Here is a 17,613-nt window from a genome sequence, read left to right on the forward strand (position 1 = left end):
TTTGGTGACGCGCCAGAAGCTCCGGGAGCTCGGATGGGAGGTTCTTTTGCATCCGTCGTATAGTCCGGACCTTGCACCAAGTTACCACCTGTTTTTGTCCATGGCGAACGACCTAGCTCGTTCGTCATGGCCACAAAAGAGGCCTGTGAAAATTGGCTATCCGAGTTTTTTGCCAATAAGGAAGCGAGCTTCTATAACAGGGGTATTATGAAGTTGGCATCTCGTTGTCATCGAACAAATCGGCGCATATTTGACTTAAAACAGGTGGTTGTAACTAATTTTATGAACAAATGAAAATTAAAAAAAAATACCGCAGGACTTTTTTGACAGCCAAATATATAAAAAAAATTCTAACAAAATTTTTTTCTCTGTAAATGTGCCCATCTTATGATGTATGGATGACTTGTTGGTTATTGTATGGGCTATTCATATAATTTTTAGGACAATTTAAAAAAATCTGTTTGAGAAAAATAAATTCCAATTTTTTTTCCAACATTTTCCATCAATAATTGTATTCCACTAATCAAGCCCTTTCATTTGGGACTCATATTGATGGCCTTCTGAGAGAATATCCACCAAATAGTAATCCACCATTTTGTAGCGGCCGCCATCTTGGATTTATATTTTTCATCAAAAATTGTATTCTACTAGTAAAACCCTTTCATTTGATATCCATATTGAAAAGGTTTAAAAAATATACATAGCGCCATTTTCTGGTGGCGGCCATTTCGGATTCGCATTTTTCATAAACAACTGTGTTCTACTAGTCAATCCCTTTCGTTTGATACCCATATTGATGGGGCTCTGAGAAAATATGTTATCCACCATTTTGCCGCCATTTTGGTTTTTCAAGATCATGAAATACGCAGTTTTATAATGACTGCAGAGATAAAGGTGTGTTCCAAATTTCAGATCAATCGGTCAGCAGGAAGGGGGTTGAATTTCCATTAATGTGGGACAGCGCTACAGACAAAGTTACAAAGTTACCCTAGTACATGCAAACGGGTCATAGAATCGACTTCGTCCTGTATACCGAAGGGTTTTGCGGTTTCCCGAATCGAGAATCTTTGCTCTACACTCCATAGGCGAAGTGGAGGCATAGTGGTCACCCTAAGGAATATGCCCAGTTCCAGCGCCCACATACCGATTTAAATCCCGTTTTTCGAAGAATATTATGGTTCAACTCATTGTTCTTCAAGATAGCAAACGGCTTTCACTATAAAAATTCAAAATAGTACACTTTTCCCCATTAGAAAAAAGGTGAAAAATCGAACTTTTATTTTGCTTGGAGGTAAAGTGATCACCTAGTGGGGACAAAGTGGTCACCCGCACATATCAAGCTAAATGGGATAGATTTATGCGTTTTTTTTTTGTTCAAATCATATTTGTTATAGTAGGTACATGCATGAAATAAGCATGGCCTATTCACCTAGAGACTCAATATTAATTTTCTCTTTCATACAAAAACGTAGAAAGAAACATATAACGTTTCGCATAATGAGGCTTGGTTTAGTTGAAGTGGCATATTTATCCAGGGTCAAAGCCACAAAAGGATCTTCTGCAAGAGCAAAATGTGATGAGGTATATCAGCTTGAGTAAACAGAACATTGTAAGTTGTTATTCACCTATGACCACTTTGCCCCCAAACATTAAAATAATTTCTATGCTAATTAATCGCTGAGATTAAACAAAATATCTGTTCACGTCTCCTAGAATATGTGAACAGTCGTCCAAACTGATGATTTGTCCAACATATCAGATTGACTAAACTAAATTTCACGAGAAATTTCTTAGATACCATTCGCACAGAACTACGGCCGAATGGCTATCGAGAGAGTAATTTCTGTTTTTATTTGTATTTTGACAAGCGACAGCTCTACTGAAGTACAGGGTGACTCAAAAGTCATTAAATTCTTCTAACATAGAGTGACTATAAATACGACATCTATAGTCAATAGCTATACTACCAAACAAGCAGGTGACCACTTTGCCCCCCCATGACCAATTTGCCCCCACTACCCCTACTCCATACTAAGGCTTCTAATATACCTTTATGCAACTCCTTCAGTGAGAAATTGAATCGTCAACTACTGACCGTCCGGATTTAGGATCATTTTCTGAGTGTGCTTTTTATATATGGGTTTGTGTGTGGGTTTGTGAAATTCAGATTGATTTTTGATTTTTTAATTTTCTTTGTTAATAACTAGGTACTATGTTTGACACTAAACTAAATTGACACAATATTAACTATCAGTCACTTTAATTCATCATGCAAATAATGTCATGGGTTTGGCATGATATTGAATATAATGAAAAAAGTGTCCGAATTAAAAAGCATCCGGATTCAGAAGCATCACTGTATCGTTTTTGACAGCCAATCGAACAAATCTCAAAGAAATGCAGTTTATTGTATTGTGAATGGAGGGCCATCGAACGCTCGCTTACTAAGCGGAGGCCATTTTGCCTTCAATTCTCTTCTCGAAGCCTGAAGAAATGTCTGAACCGTTCGCTGGCTGGATCGGAAGTATAGTAGGCATCGAAGAACGATTAAGTGTATACTTTTCGATCGTCGCAAGAAGCTGCCAGTGGTGCTTTTGTTGCAATATTTCCTTCAGCTTAGCACTTAATACGTCTGGAGCGAAAAACTCCACCGAAACCACTGAGAACCCCCAAGACAAAAATCCTAATGAATTACACAAGAGAACCGTTTGCCAAACACATTCGGCTTGAAATACGCTGCACTTCGACGTCTCGGAAACAATGCTCGAATTCAACAAACGGAATGATCGATCAGAAAAGGTCTCCACTAAGACCGAACACCTCTGAATTCACACAAACTCTATCCTGGAAAAAATCTTGTCTAATCATGCCGAAAATTACTTCAGAATGCATCGATAAATTTCAAATAATTCTTCCGCAGAGAGTTGTAAGCGCGCTTAAAAGGACCAACGGATGGTTTTGTACAACCAAAGTTAATTTTTAGCACATGTTTTGGCATCCTGCATTATACATTAAAAGAGCCTAAAAATAACAGAAAATGTGCTACTCCACTGGTACAGCATTTGTATAATGTATATGCCATAGCAATATAAGAGCAATATGAGCGAGCGAAACAAGAGACACATTGGAAATAAACACGCATTAAACCTTTTCGCATACTTTGCTACATACATGGCCCCGACCGAAATGAATATCGGTTCACGTTTGTGCTCTTCTTTTTACTCTTAGAAAACATTTTATAATGTGATTTAATATTATCACGCATTTATGCAAAAGTATTAGTGGCTATGTGGATAGTGAGTGGTGTAAAACAGACTTGCATCCGATAACCCGCTTGGAATCGTTTGGACTTTTGTTTTGGGTACAATCCCAAGCTGACGTTCAGTCTGGTAGAAAGAGATATCTGCTCCCATACCTACAAACATTTTTAAATTTTTGAAAAATGTGCTTTTATTTGTTCATTTCAACCTACAGCACAAGGCAAAAGCATTTTTTTTCTGTCAACGTTAGTTTGGGTGTAGAAACAGTGGAAGTAGATTGATTGATCATCCATTTTTGTCCTCGCGAGAGCAATACGCTATCAATTTGTTTCCTTACAGTAATGCTGCAATGTAGTATTCATAGCGAACGCTATCGCGAAAGTCAATAACACATTCAAACATATGCAATGATATATTCGGCACCATTATTGTTCATTTCTTAACCACTTCAATCTTCCTTTGGAATCGCATACACACAACGAAGTGTGCGTGTCATATGAAAATACAGGAGCACACTACCAAACGGCGAGAAAATCGCCTCGATGCTCCTATCGAGCAAAATTGTGCCTCTGATTGCTTTTTCCTCCATACTTCCTATGTATCATGCAAAACCTCTGTAAAATCTCTCAGCATCAGGGAAGACTGATGTTCTCTCGCTAGCAGGAATGAGACTGTGATTTGCAATTGCGATTGGGTGTTATATATTAAGTTGAAAACAGGCGGAGCTTACATTGCAATATTTTCTCTCTCCACGACACTTCTAGAACGAACGCTGCGTTTGATTCGCAGTGGTATTCGAATATTGTACCTTACATACGTATGAGCTGTGCCTTATTGACAGCAAGGGTAGGTAAGTACAACAGAACAAGTGTATATGAGAATGGGAATGCTTCCAATTCTCGTTAATTTAAACCGTTTATGAATAAGGGAAACATAATGTATATCATATCAAACAAATCTTAGAAAACTTCCGATACGTTTGGTGTATAATCCATTAATTCAATTTAATTCGCAGCGAAAGTAGTTTTTTAGCGTTGACTTTATTCCATGAAATCGGGACCTGTTTTATTATTAGACACCGTCACTGAAAGACGTAGTCCTACGTAAAAAGCGAAAGGCGAGTGGGGGTGTGGTGGGTGGTTTGGTGAGTGTTGTGGTGAATGTGGCGGTGTCAATTGAGATATATAAGTTTTGATTTTAGAATCCAATTTTTGAGTGAGTGTTCTTCAACGATGTATTAATCTAGGAAGCCCAAAACAAAAAAAGAATCATAATTAAAATCTTATTTTAAATTGGTGATATGTTGATGAAAGTTGCATGTTTAGTTAGCTTATGTACAAAGTAAACAAATCGGATGGTGTCGGATAAAAATTCGCTGATTTGGCGTGGGATTGCTCTATTTCAAAAACATATATAATGTATTCGGTAGACTTAAACGTTGTTGAATTTTTCACTTGAGAGAACTTACATTCACGAGAAACATACTAATTAAAATAAGCACATTAATATTGGAAGCATTCCAGTCCCATCAAAAATGCTTGATTTGGTACTCGATATCGGGGTGTTTATTTAATCTCCTGTAGCATCGTTTCGTTATGAATATTGAATATTGCCTCCCATACTCATTGTCTTGAGAGTTGGTTGGTTTGTCGTTTCCAAACATAGAACCAATAATTTATACGGTGAAATTTTTCTCGAAAATTCAAAGCAAACTCATATTTTCAGGTATACCTGAGCCCTTCTCTGAACACATACACCCCCGTACGGTATTAATCGATTTCAAACCTCCGAGGCGAAAACATTCTTTCCGTCCAAGCTTCTGGGAAGGCAAAACGAGAAGCTAACTTGAATCCACTACAGCTCCCACCAGTTGCCAGTTTGTCTTAGCGTGTTTTCGAGCCCATTTTGGTTCGCAAGGAACTTATACTGAAAGCAATCTTACATATATGTCTGGTAATGATACGTTGATTTCCGAGCCGTCGAGCCGTGTGGGTGCGAATAGTCGTGGTTTTCCGAACAGATCCCTCAAGGGTTTAGAGCAAAAATGCTCCGCTATAAGCTAGCGGTAAAAAAGGGGTTTCACCAATCTAATTCACACACACACGTACATGTTCTATTGGGAAAACTGGCAGGAAAAGATGGACCATTCGCTTGTTAAGATTATCACGCCAACCCCCTGGCTCACGGATGGTAGACCGACTCATGGTTGGGAGCATTATGTGAAGAAGCAGACCCCGATCTGATCATGGCTTTGCGATAAGTGCTTTCCAATATGCATTATGCTATTCATTGATTATGTAAATTTTTCTGTATTTTATATAAACATAACATATTCATATACAAACACTCATACACTCTAATTGGGGCGAAATGTGAACCCCCGTTAAACCGATGACAAATCTATTAATGAGTGGGAAAATAGTTTTAATTATTCAGTTGTATAATTTACGTGTTTTGAGATAAGTGAGCAATGCAGATAAGTATTTATCATCATGATTGAATATGCGAGTAATAATTTGAAAACGAATTATGGTTGTTTCAATTTACCTTTTGAGAAATGTGTGAATACTGTGAGTTTTCTGTGAAAAAAAAGAGAGAAAGTATCGATTAGTAGATGGAAGAGAGGCTTGGATATAATTAATCGATCTACATTGAGCAGTAAATAATGGCGGACTGCCTTTGTTCGAGCACACATTCCTTCATTTATTTTCTCATCGATGTTGACCATGAACTCAAACATCGCACTCCATCAACGGCCACGACGGAAAGGGGACGTGTAACTGGACATAGCACTCAGCTCACTTGAAGTTTATTTTTAGGGATCTAGAAGCTACGTAATTTAATTACCGAAAAATTGCTGGTTTGCGAGGAAACTCGTTCGCTTTCATTATCAGATTACAATAAAATTAGGTTTCAGCACTACATGTACCCCAACTGAGCACGGGACAGGGGGTTAAAACAAATTACTGAGAGAGGCAGTAGCCTGCATCGAGTTTATCAACAAATAAAATTAATCTATGATGGAGAATACTTTTACACCTTGCAGGCGTAGTAAAAGCGCTATCTAGCCATTCCAAATGTGTTGATCTACGTCTACATCAATCCAATGGATTCAGTTTTGATTTCGTTGAAGGTGATTAAGTGGAAAGAAATGAAGTTGTGACTATAACGGGAACTGTGAGGAGAATTTTGAGTTCTCATATTCATGAAAATCTTTTCTAAGTGCAAAAATTCTGAATGAAGTGTAGTGTTTTCTCGTAATAAGATGTATGATCCTAAATCGGACCCATTTCCGAATTAAATGTCAAGAATATTGATGGCACCAGTCGACCCTACGATGAAACCTCACCAACAAAGGAAATATGTCATATTACACTCTACCAGCTCGCAAAAAAACCTTTAATGAGAAAAATCGGAACCCCGATTGACACAGCTCTAGTATGCGTAAATTTTGAAATATTTTTGCTCCAAAGCGGAACAAACCAACAACACCACTTCCCGGCGTTGTCCGTTCACCCGAAAGGATCTCATTTCCTGACTGGATGCTTCAGCGAATAACTTTCCATTTGTCGACCTCGGACGGTTAAAATGACACCAGCCGTGGGACAGAAAATGCCAATAAAGCAACCCCTGGACCATACCGGATGGAGGCCTTCGTAAAACGAAAAAAAAAAGGATTTATGACACGTCACAACAAGGTTAAATTATGTTTTTCTCCACACATTTTTTTTCTTCTATCTTATAGAAAGAGAAAAAAAATTGGATCAGAGATGGTTTCCAGAATCTCGTATGAAGTGAAAACTTTGAAAATATCACGCTCACTTCTTTCTGAAAACAGAAGACGGGAGATGTTAACCAACACAGTTGTGAAGCAACTAAAAACCGTAACATCATCTTGACAGAGAATTTTCTGAGAACAGAAACCACTTTTCCATTACTATTCTACCTCGTGTTGTCCAGTAGCAATGAAAATTGATATATCTGTTTGCAGCTGTTACATGTTAAGAGTGAGAAGATCCACAAATTCCCAGGATTCAGTCGTGAAGCCCAACGTTTCAAGCTCCGCTGACCCAATCCTTGAACCGAGGACCACTTGGAACGTGCCGATGCTCCGTCGTAAATACGAAATATGCGCGTGCGTGTATGTAGGCCTCATATGTGGAATAAGTTCGTATGATGTTGAGTATGAACAACCAACGGGTAGAGCAGAAAAAACATGCGAAATTTGATACTACCAAAGTGGGTCTATTTGATTGCGGTTATATCACCGGGATCACAGACTATGTAGAAGTGGGGATAAAATTATCCGCCGCCCGGCCCGTAGGATGGTTGGGTAAAATTGATGGAACGTGAGATGAGAATGTATATCTTATCCCTGATGAAACTGGTCCCAATCCCAATCAATTAATGGATGTGTAATCTCAAGCGAATGTTGTATTTCAATCGTATGCAGACAAATATATCAAGGGTTTCTTATGAAAACAGAATCTGTTTTCTATGACCGGCAGTATTGATGCTGCCAGGGTATGATTTTTATGGCTGCAATTCATTCAGTTCTGGAGGGAAAGAGAACTAAGTGTTTTCGTCAATGCTCTAATGTGCCCGTTCTCGTCCCATGCTGCATCGAGCAATGATAAAATCAGGTGTGTCGTTAATCCAATAAATCCGAATCTGAACGTCATCCCGAAGCACGATTTTTTCTGCGTTGACGTTATCTTCCAGCGGGAATGTAACGAGACCCAGGGCCTGATTCTCGAATACACTTCACGGTGGAAACGAAATAAACGGCACGCCATTGAACTACGTTTTACAAGTTAGTGAAGTGTCGAAGATAATGATGAGTTTTCAGGCAGAATGAGCACTTTTCAAATAAAAAATCGTTAATGAAAATTAACGTATCAAACTGGCATTTAATGTGAGTGGAAAACATTGTTTTCTTCATGTGGTATAATAATCTCATACAAAAATTTCATCCGAAGATAATTTTATATTATAATGATAAGTTTAGTGGGAAACTAATCTCGTATCCAGATGTCGACACCGTACCGTTGTCATCGCGAATACGTTTCATTCCGTTTCCATCGTGAAGTGTATTCGTAGTGTATTCAAGAATCATGCCCCCAATATACTCTTTCGTCCATGCTTCGTGCAGAGTATATTTTTGTTGTTGTCGCCGGTATTTGCGAGAACCATTGATCCATGTGCCATGTGGATGACGCTACAGCTAGGGATGCCCACAGCAGCAGAGAACAACAACGGAGCGGCAAAATGAATGAAACTCAATTACATTCGCTGACTGCATCCAATATTTTCGCACTAAATCTTCGCGGCAAACCAACGGTAGAATGCAGACACTACACGCGAACCAGACGTTATTAATATGAAATCGGGAAGGATTATTACCGTTTTTCTATTACGCGAGCATTTGTTTTACGGGAAATATTGGCTGCAATTTTTGACTGGGAAAGCAAATGGCTACTTTGCAGTTTTTTTTAAAGATGGATGTGATTAATGTTTTTCATTATTCATAACGCGAATGATTGAAAAGTGCTCAAATTGCGAGAACTGTCGACTCAGAGATATGCTCCCGGTTCGTTGGCATACTAAACTGATAATTTATTTCTGTCTTATTCTGTAACCCGAATTACATGAGATAACAATATCACTAGCTTCATACTTATCAGTTATCTTTTAGCTTCTGATTTATACCCGAGTCGATAACAGAGGAGGACAAGACTGCAAATCCCATCACACCATTCGCCTTTACAACCACTGCGATCTTTAGTTCGACCTATTGTGGGGCACTCCAGTTTACTATAACCGCACTGTCAATTCGTTCCATCATTCAGAAAATAAGTGGTCGGGTTTCTGCCAAAACGAGCCAAGCGCTTTTTTTTTAAATTGGATTACTCACACCACTGGATGCAGAAACTGATAATCTATCCACAATTAATTAACCGTGTAATTCGGACAATAGACAACGGCTCCAAAACAAAAAATCTGTGTAGCAGGTTGTGAAAAAAACGAAATCGCATTCAAGCAGAGCGAACCCTAAACCAACAACATGGAATCGGAGGACAGTGATTCGTTTTCCCCAAAAACATAGTTTTTCCCATTTTTCTAAATGTTTATCAGCTTTTCTGTCTCGGACAGACCTCGGAAACAGTTGTCGTCGTGATCTGAAAGGTTAGACAGCCTAAGAGCTGCCCTGAAGTGTAAAACCGTGTTAACTCTTTGTGGTCGTTTGTCTGGTCTCAGCCACCATACCTTTTTTTACCGTTCTGGTCGTTTGTCTGCTCTCAGCCACCACAGCAAGAAACCATGCTAATCTTATATTTCACTCAACCAAGTATCAGTTTATGCTTTACCTAAACGAAGTTTGATGTCTAATGAACCTGCTCACGAATCAATACGGTGCTCCTATGAGTAATAGATAACGGTATTCAGTATCAAACAAAGTGGTCACCCACACAAGATAACGCACAGTGCGTAGAATGCATAAGAATGTGGGAAAAAATCATAACAGCAGAATTTAGTCATTGTAACACTTTGGTGTGATGAAAAAGATTGTTCATAAACACCACAACTACTGTTTGCATAAATGTCTCATGTTGTTTGAAAAATCGTATAAGTGTCTCAAGCCACAAAATCTTTGTTCATCTGAAGTGAAAAGTTCTGATCATTTCGGGTACACAGAAATCATTATTTGAGTAACTACTGGTTTTAGTTATTTTGAAGTAGTTGTTTTTGAAGAGCAGCATAATTGTTTGCATAAGTGTTGCCTTTGAATAATATGTAAAAAAATCTTTATTAAAATTGAAGCGTGCTGATCTTTTATTGATTATACTTCATTTGATTTACTCTTGGAGACTATGTCGAAAGATTTCGTACGAAGACGAATTAAAAAATATATTGTTTATATAAAAACATCACATTGAAAATACATTGTTAACACTAGAAAGACTGAAACTTTATATATACCTAGATTGCCCATAGATTTCATTGATGCAGCAAAGTCGTTTTTGACAAAATAAGTGTTTGTTAGAATGGTTTACATATGGATAATGGATAATTTTGCAGTTGATCTTTATGCGTCTTCATATTCAGATGATTTTTTCTGTCTTGCTGCTTTGTATTCGATAAAAAACTGTTCTGCGAATTGGAACAAGAGCTCTTTCCGGTTTATTTGGCATATACAGTGTAAACCTGCACCTGGCATATGACGGAAATAATTGTTCATCAACTATCCTATTTTAGTCGATAGCAAGCCTGACTATTTGAAAATGTCCCATATTTCCAAAACCGAGGCGAATTTATTTGTTTGTAGGCGTCTACTTTTTTAGTTATTTTGTCAAAGCGAAAAAATCGTAAGATTTGCTAGAACTTTCATGTGGCCATAATTTTTCTAAAAACATGGGATCCCGTTCTGGTAAGTAGAAATAAACCAGTTTTATTTTTTGGTGATCGACTATTCACCATTCATTCATTGAGTTTTTGTTTATGGTGATCGACTATTCACCGTTATCTTCAGTATCAAATTTTTCACTTTGAATATAATCCGCTTCATCTCAGATGGTGGTTCAGAATTTGTTGCATCTGAATCTATATCGGTACAATTTTCATTTATGTTCATTAGAATTTCAAATAGTTCTGTTTCATATTCATTTCCTGAATTTATGGGTCAAAAGACGTAAAATAAACAACTTGTTAGCACAAGAATAGCTGCATAGAGATTTGAACAACAAGTACTACTTTAGCTTTATAGAAATTGAAACTAATCAAGTATATGCCCAGGGGGTCTTCGTAGTCACATTGGTTGCGCGTTCGCTTAGTAAGCGATCGATCGTGAGTTCGAAACTCAGGGCCCTCAATTGACCATCTTTGTGTTGTTATAGAATAACTACGTCCATGCAACCATCATCAGCGATGGAGATCGATCCACGGTGGAACAAAGATCGATTTATCCATACAACTGCTTTGCTCTGCAAGAAACATCGAGCTGCTGTTCTATAAATAACACAACAATGATCAATATCAACTGTCTCCGCTGTCCGGTCTGCTGAACAATGGAAGAACAGAAAGAATACCCTTACGCCTAAATGGCTACTACAGTGTAATTTACCATAATGTAACTGAAGAGTAAAACCTAACGCCTAAATGGCTACTACTTCTACTGTGTAATTTACAATTTATAGAAACATAAACATATGTACATGTACACGATAAAAACCCGGCTCTGTTACAGATAAAATGCTATTGAGCCTGATAAATAAATAAATGGGATAAAAAAAATGTATATGCCCAAGTCTACAATTTACCATTTACTTGTATGTAATCATGTGATGGTTATCGAAAAATAATGAAAACTGTCATTTCAATACAAAGCAGAACTGTTCATATAAGAAATTCACTCAATTATTGAATTGAGAGTCATTTGATTATCTAAAATTCCCAAGCAGTCAAAATGACTTCCTTGGTCAATCTAGTGTTAAGTTAATACATATATTAGGCTGTCAAAAAAGTCCTGCGGTATTTTTTTTTTAATTTTCATTTGTTCATAAAATTAGTAACAATCATCTGTTTTAAGTCAAATATGCGCCGTTTTGTTCGATGACTTGTTCCCAACGAGATGCCAACTTCATAATACCCCTGTTATAGAAGCTCGCTTCCTTATTGGCAAAAAACTCGGATAGCCAATTTTCACAGGCCTCTTTTGTGGCTAACTTCTGACTACCTAGCTCGTTCGCCATGGACAAAAACAGGTGGTAGTCACTTGGTGCAAGGTCCGGACTATACGGCGGATGCAAAAGAACCTCCCATCCGAGCTCCCGGAGCTTCTGGCGCGTCACCAAAGAAGTGTGTGGCCTGGCGTTGTCCTGATGGAAGACAATGCGGCCTCTGTTTATCAAAGATGGTCTCTTCTTCATGAGTGCTACCTTCAAGCGGTTCAGTTGTTGGCAGTACAGGTCCGAATTGGGCGTTGGCCATAGGGAAGCAGCTCATAATAGATTATTCCTTGACAATCCCACCAAACACACAGCAGAACCTTCCTGGCCGTTAATGAGGGCTTGGCCACCGTCTGAGCCGCTTCAGCGGGCTTCGACCACGACCGTTTGCGCTTCACGTTGTCGTAAGTGACCCACTTTTCATCGCCAGTCACCATCCGCTTAGGAAACGGGTCGATTTTGTTGCGATTCAGCAGCGATTCACATGCGTCGATACGGTCAAAGATGTTTTTTTTTGCGTCAACGTGTGTGGCACCCATACATCGAGCTTCTTTGTGGATCCAAGCTTCTTCAAATGGTTAATAACGGTTTGATGACTTATCCCCAGCTCTTGGCCGATGCTACGGCTGCTACTATGCCGGTCTTTCTCGGCTAATTCAGCGCTTTTGTCGCAATTTTCGACGACAGGCCTTCCGGAGCGTGGCGCATCTTCGACGACCTCTACACCAGAACGAAAACGTTGAAACCATCGTTGTGCGGTGGAAATGGAAACTGTATCGGGTCCATAAACTGCACAAATTTTATTGGCAGCTTGAGATGCATTTTTGCCTTTGTCATAGTAGTACTGTAAAATATGTCGGATTTTCTCTTTATTTTGCTCCATATTTGCGACACTATAACTCACGAACGACTTAACCAAACAAAACAATGTCAAGGACTATATTATAGCGCGCAGAAAAACCTTTCCAACAAGCTATAGTATGACTCGATACAATGAATACAACTAGAACTACGCGCTTACAACGACACCTGGCGGAAATACCGCAGGACTTTTTTGATAGCCTAATATATAGCTTACGAAATAAATTAGAAAAAAATGATTATTTTTTCATGATCTTGCATGTATTACCGCTTTTTTAAGGAAAAATAATTCCGACCAGGACGATACCCATGCCCAAATTTGATACGACCGCAAAGGGTTAAGGCAATGTTCTAGTCTAGAAATTTGAAAAAAATCTTTTTTTTTCTTTCATATTTCTGTAGTTTATGCATTCAAGAATATACCCTAGAGAGGACTTATCAAAAATCGTATTATTTACCAAGTTAGAGCCATTTTAGTTATGCGGTATCTAACCAAGTACGGCCATAACAATGAACTTCAAACACGTTTTTCTCGAAACAAGTTTTTTTTTTCAAAGTGGCGTACACGATATCGCAAGTTCTACTGAACCGATTCATGTCGAATTTATATGGATACAATCTGCAAGTTTCTCTCTATTGCATGACCTCTAGGAAAACGATATTTTTTAATTTATACTATTTTTAAAAAACCGGGAAACGTAAGAAAACAAGTTTTAAACCGCATTTTGTTTTTTAAACGATCGCCATTTTGTCAAAATAACCAGATGACCAGAAGGGCTGGAATAGTGTACGCCATGGCACAACATTGTATTGAAACCGCTTACTTCATCAGCTATTAACTATTCCAGTTATGAATATTTCTAATCAGTTCAATTTATATTTTATTGTTAAAAGATAGATGAACAAATAATGATATAATGGATGCTAACAATATTCTTTGTTTTATTTTTACGGAGCTCGAAAAAACGTCCGAAATTCGCCCCATAAGTCAATTTATTTTCATTAATTAGGATATTATTTTGTCAAAAACAGTAAAAGTGAGTCAATATAAATATTAATAATGAAATTAGTCAAGAACCGTTACAAAATACTAACGTGTTGTGAAGTTACTTTTGAATCTATTAAAAAAATCTCGGATTCTCACCAGGAGAACGTGGATTCGCCGGTGTGTCTCAGAAAACGTAAACACACTGAGAAACCTGAGTAGGTTTGAAAGAAAAACCTACATGAGGAAGAAATGCAGGCAAACTATACAAACACGCGCGGGCGGTAGTTGCGGGCAAGAATATTCAAGTCGATTACGTCTGTGGTTGTCCAAAAAACTTTTATAACAAAATGTCTTTTGAGCAACGTCTGCCAAATTTCAAGCTATTTTACGAGAAAGCCTCATGAGAAACACACCGGCCCAAATGATCACTTTTTGAATTAGACTTCAGGAATATATAAGGAGGCCCTCCACCTTTTTTGATCAAACCAAAATGGAACTATCCCATCCAAATGGGCGCAGCATTCCTTGTGCGAAGTACAACGATTTTCAACATCTGTTGAAAAATGTACCTCCTGTAAAACACTGAATTCTTCATGAAGATGGTTTCCGATGATCAAAACATTGTAGATATTAATTACGATCTGACCAGCGACAAAAATCATAAGTTTCTTTCATCCATTTTTGCATAATTGCAGTAATTAATCAGACTAAAATGCATCCAACCGCACTGAATTGAAAATCATTCTTCTGTTTTCATTTTGCCGAAATGAACTGAGTGCATGCATACCAAAACTAATAGTAATTTCTTTCTATATTTTTAGAGATTTAGAGATTTTGAGAATTTCAGTGCTTTGTAGACATCCTGTTTGTAAAACGTGAGCGATAAAATAATAGATTTGATCAGTCCAGTTCAATTAGTAGGAGCCCAAACTTCAGATTGAAATATCTCAAAATAATGTTTTTGGCACTTGGTTCGTTTTGGCAGAACCCCGACCAAGTGATAGTCGGACTAGGACGTTTTTTTCTATTCCGAGCGGGAAGTGCGTAGCGTCCAACTTATACTTGCAGCTGCCGTGCCTGAGAGATCAGTGGTTATATCTAAAATGTTGCACATTGATTGAAAGATAACACATTCGCAGCATGTGATACTTATCAGAAGCATTGTTCAGCATATAATCCCACCGTCACCATGCTTCCAGAATGGCCGTAACAATTTTATCCGACAAATTGTAATAACAATACACCCTCCGACACCTGTCCCGTCAGTTTGGCACCATCAGACACCACCACTTTCGAACGAAAACATCCCACAAACAACGTCCATTTTAGTTAGTGGTTGAACGATAAAATCGATGCCGATGGTAGGGGCAGCTATTTCGCTTCTCCAGGCGGGTGCGTGAGGGGTGGGAGAGGGCGTTAGAAACGTTCACTCAAAGTGTGGCACCTTTCCAGAATTGAAGGGAATTGAAATCTTATATCGATTTGCTCGAGGGCTGGGCGGCGTTTTATTTTATTGTTGTTGAACGAAGTTCGAACTTCGTGTGTGGGTGTTTATATGTTTTGAGGATGTATGCAAACGACGCAAACGGCGGGTCGATGAAGGTGGTTCTACCAACGCTGGGAGATTTCGATCGAAATTTGTATATTTTAAGATTCCATTTTTCTTTATTTGCAGAGGCATAAGCGAGAATGTAAGCAAATTTTAATATAAACCTTCCATGTGTCAAACTGGTTTCGATTGTGGAAATGTATGTATGTTGATGCATTTTAAAAATAGAATGCATGGAAATCTAAGTTAGAGCGTCCCTTTTATCGTGATTGTGTGTATGTGTCGCTTTTCCACGGAAATACGAAAGAATCCTCACACCAAAAACAACCATCTATGCATTGCCATTTAGTCTGCTGTACCGACTAGGTATCGATTTTAAATCGGGTTAAGAGAGAAATCTGATCATTAAATCGTCCCTACAATGGATGAAATGATGTTTTTTTTTACTTTTTTCGCGTTATTTATTATCATATTGATTTTAGGACCTTATCATATGATCAATGGCATCTGTTCTTCTTACAAATTTACAAATTTATATTCCAACATCATCATATTTTTTTTTATTCTACTACTATTCATTTTGTGTATTTCTTAAAATTTGGTTTCAAAAAAAAAAACATTAGAACCCAAATTTTCATCCTTTTAACCCCGTCCCATTTTTTTTATTTTTTATTTCGCGATTTTAGTATTTATGTAAACACAATATCAAAATAAAAAAAATTACCGCTGCTCAATTTTCCAACAGGACGAATTGATTTACGTTGTTCAATAACAAATGACGCTACGTACACTTCCTCGAACTTTCGCCCACACATGCGGAAGTAACCTCAATTCTCGTCTTAAGCTAGGGGCATCGACGAGGTACTGAAAACCTTATCGAATAAGCAGAATGAATTATTGAAATCCTTCAGATCACACATGCTCAGAAAAATGTTAATCACGCTATTGTCATCAATACAGATGAATTATCAGCTAGAGAACACATATATTGATTCAATGATTCGAATTAATATTTATGAATATGTAGTTACAAGAGACGAACCAAATGAGAGAGGTAGATGGATGTTTATTATCGAACGATGCCTCAACGCAGCTAACGCAACGTCATGTACGGCATGTACGCGAAGGTAGGGGCGAAGAACTGTCATTCCTACGACATTATCGACAGAAGCAGCATGATTACGAATAAATTTACCTACGAGAAGCTATCAAAAGCAACGCCGACACAGCCTTTGCTATTGCCAGGCTAAAACGCAATGCATTGATATGGAAATCGATAGTGTAATTGCCTTGGAAATTCCTGATCCGTCTACTGCTCATCCGTATTCTGAATTATGATCGAGTCAGAATAACTCGAATGGATCGTATTTTCATACTGTAATCCGTTCGACTCAAGTTCAATCAAGTTGTGATAATGTGATAATGCATGGAAATTTGACATAGCCGACATTGAGCCTCGTGTTCTATTTCTGTAAAAAATAGAAACGGATTTTCGGGTGGTGTAAACACGTTTTTGAAACGGAAAATATTGATGAAAATTAGCTATACCTATAGTTTTGTATGTAACACAGTAACACATTTTCTGCAAGTGTGTAAAAATCGTGTACGAAAATTGTGTCTGATAATGTTTTTATATTATGGCTAAAGTTTTAGCGGAAATCTAGTTGAAAAATATTGAAAAAAAAAGTTGAGTTAGGGTCAGGACTATGTCATCTAAGTATTCAAACAACATGAAGTAATGAGTTAGTGTTTGATTTTGTTCCCACAAACATGATTCATGTCCCATGTGGAGATCTGACGCTTTTACCGCCTTGCGTTGCAGATGGAAAACACAATCACAAGGGTAGGAGGATAGCAATAGTAACTAAAAGTTCGTGAAAAAGAGAAGCAATATGGCTATGTTTCAAATTCAGAATTTCGATGTGACTACTTCTCGATTGGATGACAACGACTAAGTAATGCGCCAACAAATTGGCCGATATATCAGCACCAACGAAGTTGTCTGTCATGTCTTTGGTTTCACAATTCATGTACGGGACCCAACAGTCCCGTGAAGTGAATTTAGCTGTTCATTCAGAAAACCTATTTTTCACTAACGAGACCGTAATTGAACAAAATTAATATTGATCTACTTTATTTCATTTTCTACTCTAAGACAAAAATACATTACTTCCTTTCACTTTACATTTTACTTATTAACATTATTTATTTTTTATTCATTTACATATT

The 17,613-nt window shown here is 37.8% G+C and overlaps 1 protein-coding gene across 2 annotated transcripts in view; it reads right to left on the minus strand.

Moving 5' to 3' along the window:
- Nucleotides 1–17,613, minus strand: part of LOC129774724 (neuroligin-2) — a 217,404-nt gene that overhangs the window by 187,505 nt on the left and 12,286 nt on the right. For both annotated transcript variants that reach the window (XM_055778637.1, XM_055778638.1), the window contains exon 2: nucleotides 5,808–5,839. The gene's annotated coding sequence lies outside the window, so the exon portion shown is untranslated. The remainder of the gene's footprint in view (nucleotides 1–5,807; nucleotides 5,840–17,613) is intronic.

The sequence above is a fragment of the Toxorhynchites rutilus genome, chromosome 3, assembly GCF_029784135.1.
Source record: "Toxorhynchites rutilus septentrionalis strain SRP chromosome 3, ASM2978413v1, whole genome shotgun sequence".
NCBI classification, from domain to species: domain Eukaryota; kingdom Metazoa; phylum Arthropoda; class Insecta; order Diptera; family Culicidae; genus Toxorhynchites; species Toxorhynchites rutilus.